We start from the raw sequence: 7,913 nt of genomic DNA, 5'->3' as shown, positions 1-7,913 counted from the left end.
TCTGTTTTAATTGCAACAGTAAATGATTATTTGGGGTTGTGAGTTTTTGAGTTGCGAAGGAAAAATCAGCAATAACGAAGAGACAAACTAAAAATGTAGCCTTTTTTTTCAAGTATGGAATATTTACTGTTAGTTGTATACAGTGCAAAACAATGTCATGAAACATGTTCCTTCATAAATATTTCATTTTATGGCTCACCATGCTCACGGTGAATTGTTAGATTCTTCAGGTTGGGGATGACTTAGGTGCCTCTTTTAGGCATCCAATCGTCGTTATCCTACGAGACTGAGAGCCACGAGTGATATACAGCCCACGAGTTTGACATTGAGACTAGGCTGACACTAAGTAAGCTAGCAATGCGCACGAGTTCGACCATAGGCCCATAATTATGAGATCGACACACCAAGCCTCGTGATGTCTTTTTTTTTTTTGCCTATATAGTGGGTTTTATAGTTTGCCTAGTGTCGGACTTGGGGTGGTATTGCTGAGATCCTTCCTAGGAAGAAATTTCTTCTCAAGTCAGGATTTTTTCCTAGTGGTATTCCGAAATCTTCCTAAGTTTCTTCCTAAGTCTGTTCCTAAGTTTTTTCCTAAACTTAGGAAAAAAAAAAAAAAAAACTTAGGGGGAGGGGGGGGGGGGGGGGTTATGCAAATTTCTGACTGGAGTTGGTATTCTAGAATGCACTTAATTAGGAAACAAATTTAGGAAGATATTTAGGAAAGCTCAACCCCTGTCCAAAGTAAGTTGTTAAAGCCAAAACATAGTTCTGGTAAGCCTGCAAAATTTTCACCCCAAAATGTACACGTATGCTTAAGAAATGTGTGGAATAACGCTGTAATGGCAAGATATTCGCTGGGTAACGACGAAAATGCGCAATATTAACCAAAAATGTTCGTATCTCAGAACTTCCCCGATATTACATTACTTGAACCTGCAAACAAACAGGAAACTTCGTGGATTATACTGTATTCTTCTTTGATATGTATGTCTTTTTATTGACTGTTTTTGGAGATATGTGAAAACTTTATAAAGAAAGAGAACAAAAAGAGGTGTTGAAACAAGCAGGTACTTGTACATCACTTGACATATAAACCTGCAAACGAACAGGAAACTTTGTAAACTATGTTGGATTCTGCTTTGCCATGTATGTCTTTTGAATGACAGTTGATACAGATTAAAAGCTAAAAGAGAGAGAAAAAAAGCATATTGAAACTTGAAGACAATAAGTTGCTTATTGTATCACTTATGTCAATCTGTAAATACACGGGGGGTTACCACGTTTCGTAATTTCTTTTACATTGTCATTACCTAACAAAGCAATACGCTCCTTGTTGTAACCCATTGAAGACGAGTGAAAGGGCTCTGATTGCATCCAACTTTAGGGGCTTGGTATGTACTCCTCAACCTTTCGGGGAGATCTGTGTTACTACCGCGCCAATCCGTGTTAGAGACGTGTTCAAAACGTGTTGAGAACGTAGTCACATCGCGTTTAAGTGCTTTCCGCCATCGTTGGGACACGGTTCACGGCAGTTTGAGAACCGCCATGAACCGCCATCTAAACCGGTGATGTGTGATCGCCCCTTAAAGGTAGGGAATCCCATTTGCATGCCTTAAATGAAGAGTTGTATAAACACAGTGCAGTGAATGCACCTATCACGATGTTTGCAGCTTGCTACATCTTTACAACGTACTTAGGACAGGGGTGGAGCTTTCCTAAATATCTTCCTATAATTTTTTTTTTTTTGGGGGGGGGGGGGGTGTGGTGATGCAATGGCGCAGTAGCTCGATGTGAAGGATTGGAGGATTTAAAACCCTTATTAAAAGCACATAGACCCGGTTGTCTAGTCGAATGCATACCTACGTTACCTTGACCTATGCATTTCACTCCAACAAAGGGTTGAGTGGTGGCATCCGCTTCATGATGTCCTGCCATTCTTTGCGGTTGCTGGCTAGATGGCTGGCTTCTCCTAGAGAGCATGTTTTTGCTCCTACAGTCTGTTTTTAGACAGTCTGTCCATCTCTTGGGCGGTCTTCCTTGTGGTCTCTTACCAGAGATTCTTCCCTCCATTGCTAATTTAGGAAGGCGTGCTACCGGCATTTTTTTAGATGTCCAAAATATCGTCATCTTCATTGAGAGATTTTATTTTATACCGCTCTTGTTGCATTGAATTGGTTCCTGATTGTGGTGTTCCTTATTCTATCCATTCGTGTTACGCCACATATTTTCCGCAGGCATGTCATTTCAAAAGCCATCAGGCGGTTCTCATCTTCTGTATGGGCAAAATACTCATCAATCAAATTTACAAGACACTTTTATCCTTCAAAAAAAGAGCAATTCGATTATGTACAAACTCGCATTATAAAGCGCCGTCAATGCCTCTGTTTCTGAAAATGAATGTTTTGAATATATATCAATTGAATAAGTTTAATATTCTTATGTATATGTTCAAGCATAAAAAGAACTTGTTACCTGAGATGATTTCTGGTATGTTTAAATCTAATGATCAAATTCGTAGTTATAATACTCGAATTAGTAATAAATATCATTTATTCAAGGTAGATAAGATGTATGTAATGCACACACTCAGACACACTGGACCCTCATTATGGAATTCTTCACCAGATACAGTTATAAATTCTCCAACTACAAATATTTTTAAGAAAAATCTGAAAAGACATTTGTTAGAAAGTTAGAGTTGTCATTATGAAATACACTATGATTACAGATAATTTTATTGTTTTTGTTTTCTAGGGGTTGATATGACTAAACACTATTATTTAATTAATGATAATGTTTTTTTTTGTGTATGTTTGTCTGTTTTTTGTAATATTTTTACCTGTCCTATGTCTTGATCGTAAAGCAATATTGGTTCCTATTATTATTTCTGTTGGGAACTACCCTGACAAGACCCCGGTCTTTTGTAGTTTCCATGTTTCATTTATAGTTATTATATGTTATGTTTGCATGTTCATGTACTCGTTTCCTGTTCTCAGTTTGTCATTGTACAAATGATATGTTTTTTAAATGAAACAAATAAAGTTCAAGTTCAAGTTCAACTTCTTTCCTAAGAGTCCATGTCTCTGCTCCACATAATAGAGAGGATTAGTACCCTATATAATTCGGTGTTGATGACTTAATGTTTGTTGTGCTCCGTATGGTGTGAACTTTCTGGACTGCCCCCATGGCTTTTTCAATCCTGTTTTTGATTTTCAGAGTGTTGGATCCATCTTGACTGATAATTCCACCTAGGTAGGTGAAATTTTCCACTAGTGTCATCTCTTTACCTTCTATACTGATGTTTATTTTGTTTGGGCTCTTTGCTGATACTGTGAATAGCACCTCTGTCTTCCTGATATTTATCTTCAGACCTAAGGAGGAGCTGCTGAGATGTACCTTGTCAACAAGAGTTTGGAGATCTTCACTTTCTACTGTCAAAGCAATGTCATCATAGCATAGGTTGTTGATGACTTGTCCTTGGATATTAGCTTCAATTTTGATGTCGTGGAGGGCGTACTGAATGACAAGTTCAAGTAGGATGTTAAATAGTTGTGGTGAGATTACACATCCTTGTCTTACTTCCACTATTATCTTGAACCAATCTGTTTTAGGTGGCCATTTACCCTAACTGCTTTTTGTGATTTCTGGTGAAGTGCTTTAAAAATATTGATGATTTTATTTTAAAAAAAAATGATTTTATTGATGAAAATATCATGATGAAAAGAGCTTATGCTGATGTAGACATTCTGACAGTTAATTTCTATGTATAGATAGATAAAATGAATTTTGTGCAAACGATAGATGATAAATGAGTGAAATGAAAACTCAAGAATTGTGAGCTTTTTTTGCTGAAATTTCCAAAACATGATCAGATATACCAAGTTTTGTCTATGAACGTTCAAGGAGTGCAGAGGATGTATTGCAAATCACTGTTTTGAAAAGCAGGTGTGCTTGTGGTATCACAGCAGCATGACAAAGGAAGGAAGTGAATGTTTCCGGATAATTCGCCTGCTATGAGACATCTCTCACCTTCTAGCTTATTTTAAAGGCGTTATTACATTGTTCGTATCTTTTTTCTTTGCACTCTTTTCTTTCAATGCAGTCTTTTACATAAACTAGCACAAAAACAGAATTTCAAATAATATTATATAACAATGACACTGTCAAAAGACCAAAAATACTTTAAGAAAGCCAGGTACATTTGCAAATTATAATTTTTCTTCTTCATAGATCGAGACTGCAGCCTTTGCCTTTGTGATTATACATATATATATATATCATATATTGTATTCTTTAAAGTATCATCACATATTGTATTCTTTAAAGTATCATCATTATACTAATGCTCAAATGGTACCCTCTCTCAACTTGTCAATCGAGAGAAGCGAATAAGACTTATAGTTTTCAGTTTAGATTTTAATGTTTCTGTCAATGAAAACTGACGTAATTGATTGGATGTAGCATTCTGTATAATTGAGCATATCAAAGTAAAGGCAGACAGATACATAGATAGATAGGAATTATTTATAGAGAGAGAGAGAGAGAAGGAGGGAGAGGGAGGGAGGGAAAGTTCTCACTGACAAGCGTTCGAGAGTACAAAGGACTGAAAATAAAACCACGACACTCATTATCCAGCGAAACGAGAATTTCTTCCATCTTGCATGACGAAAATGATGAATACCAAAATTTCAATACGGATTCATTTATACCATTTATTGCTGAATAAGAAAACACACACTCTCGGATGATTTCGATTAAAAGAAGTGATGGTCACAATGTCACAAACACTAAGTTCGCTATATTCTTATTTGTAGAATCCACAAATCCGATTGCAGCATTTGTATCCCTCGAGTGGAAACAAATCACTGGAAAAGGAGACTAGAGTACACAGTTGCAATTACTTGGAACATAATACTAATGATTAAAAAAAAGAACAAGCAAATTCCAACTACAGTTTTAGAAACCAACTGAGGTTTTATTTCAAAGGGGCTTCTGATAACACGTATTAACAAAGCATTCAATTGGCGCTTCCTTAGCGGTTACGTAAAACAAATTCAATACTTAGGAACTCAAATCAACTTGATTGAAATAGGAAAAAATAATAACTTTGATACTATAGTCGGCTTCAAGTAAATTGAATACATTTCGTACCCCATATGACAGTGTCGGATGGTCGGAATGGAATAGTTCTCTTAGAGGGTATGTGTGAAATTCATGAGTGACTTTTATAGCGTAACTCTGTAGACATGGAGACCATCTTTAATAGGGGAACACTTGGTGAAAACACTGTGATGACGCCATACAATCATCCATTGTTCCATCCACAAGTTTCGGATAATCGAGTTTTTGTAAGAATCTGGGCTTTGTTCGGCATACTGAAAACCAGAAACTAAACAAAAACTCCTATGCTATTTTCAGTCTGATTAAAGGCATTATTTGCCAGGTGCAGATGAAAGAAAAATCCAGCTTTAGTGCTTTAAAATACCTCCCTTAGTGCATTCTTTCTTCTTTCTTTAAAACAACAACAAACAACTCTAAAATAGTTCTTTTTATGTGCGTTAGGGATGGAAACAACCAATGTAAAAATTTGAAACAGTATAATCAATATTGAGTATTGATGAATATACAAAATGTGAACAATAGTTATGATAAAACTTTCTAGACTAAACCGTCCACAGTTATGATTTAGTGATGGAAATAGTGATATCTCCTTATATCTTAGGCTTTAATGCAAAATTTTTACATGGTAGGATGTTTTATGATACATTAACTGACCTACACATATGCATATATGATATCTTGAATATTTTCAAATCATTGCTCCCAATGATAAACTGTACCTTTAAAGGCCCGAAGTCCTTTAAACAGTCCTATAGCTAACCTTCCTTTATAGCTGTGATCCTCATGGACCTAAAACGTTTATGAATCACGAAGAACGTCACTTCACGACAAACATTTTACATCAGAGAGCAAAAAAAAAAAAAAAAAAAAAAAAAAAAAACACCAAAAAACAGAAACAAAAATATGATGATGATGATAATAATAATGATAATAATAATGATAACTAGACCCGGAATTTTTCAAGACTGACAAATTAGGTGATCCGATTTTTTTTTAAATCAATGATTCGAGTTTTCACCTGAGATTAGGGACATTGGTCGTGTGATGTTTGGATTCTCATTTTGAAAAGGGAGTCAGACCTGCCATCTTGGGTACCGAATTCCGTATACACTATCAAAGATGCAGAATGAAGTATATTTGACCTTTGACCCCACTTTGCACCCCCAAGATGGCATCTGAGCAAAAAGTGGTTATTTTGTGAAATGATTCTTGTAACATGGTCTTTGCGTGTGCAAAATATTGGAAAGGTAAGACATGTATTCACCAAGATACAGGATGAAACATTTATGACCTTTGACCCTAATTAACATACCCAAGATGGCGTCTGATCAAGTAGTTGTTATTTTATGGAATAATGTACGTAACATTAACTAAACATGTGCAAAATATGGGGTTGATAGGGGCTATTTTTCTTGAGTTATTGCAAAGAAAATTGGAAAAAGAAAGAAATATGAAAATACATCGAAGATAAGTCATAACCTTTAATTTCAACCACGTTTTTGGACGTGATCCCGACACCATATAAAAAACAAAGGGAACACGTACGATAGCGCAAAGTCTCAGCTACAACATATTAAAATCTGGGAGAAATTCACCGAAGGGTAATCATGTCAATCATCTAGAAAAATTCCCTCCCATAGAGGTAACACGTCATAACGAAGATAAAGAAAGAAGTACATATGACCTTTGACCCCGATCTGCACAGACAAGATGTCATCTGAGCAAAAAGTGGTTATTTTGTGAAATGATCCTTGTAACACGGTCTTTACGTGTGCAAAATATGGGGAAGATAGAACATGTATTCACCAAGATACAGGATGAAACATTTATGACCTTTGACCCTAATTTACATACCCAAGATGGCGTCTGATCAAGTAGTTGTTATTTTATGAAATAATGTACGTGACATTTCAACCAAGTTTTTGGACGTGATCCCGATACCGTATGAAAAAATGAAGGGCACATTCACGATAGCCCAGTATCTCAGCTACAACGTATTAAAATCTTAGAGAAATTCACCGAAGCATAGGTGAGCTAGTGCTCGAAAAAGATAGTCATGTCAATTTTCATTTCCAGAAAAACTGCACTCCCATTAAGATAACACGTAAACTGGTCAAATTTGACAAGATTACTTTCAATCCAATATTACGAGGTGATGCCGTCATCTAATCAAAATGTTGTTATATATTAATGAAAGAGCATTTCATAAGCTACAACATACTGAAATCTGGGTGAAAATGGGCAAAGGATAAGTGAGATACGCTTGAGTGAACTTGTAATTTGATGACGTCATTTTGAAAATTTACTCTTTTTATTTTATTAAGAAATTTGATATCTTTTAATCATTTTTCCAGCATCGCCAACCCATGAAATGACATGTACAACTCATCAGCTTTCAGAATATGTAAAGAAAATGGGGGGTCACCGTCCATCCTGACGAGTAAAATCGGATTTAAAATTGGCGGTTTTTTGGCATTGTTGCACAGTATATCGCCATTGACGCGCGCGCGGAATTTCAACTTTGACGGGCCCGTATGACGTCATATTGAGTCGGATTGACTTGAAACTTGGTAGACATATTCCCTGACATTTCAGGCAGGCGATAAGTGTAAAAAAACGGGAAATTTCTATTGCATATGAGCTGTGCGTGCGTATATGCGCGCGCGTACGCGTCCGTAAATTTTTTTCAATTTTTCAAAAAATGCTCTAAATGGTCTGAAACGTGTGCAAAAAAAAAATTGAGCTCGATTTGAGCATACAAATATTTCAACGCGCGCGTACGCGCACGTTTT

Source organism: Diadema setosum, chromosome 19 (genome assembly GCF_964275005.1).
Source record: "Diadema setosum chromosome 19, eeDiaSeto1, whole genome shotgun sequence".
NCBI lineage: Eukaryota > Metazoa > Echinodermata > Echinoidea > Diadematoida > Diadematidae > Diadema > Diadema setosum.
The sequence above is the reverse complement of the archived record's forward strand: the minus strand, read 5'-3'. Positions refer to the sequence as shown.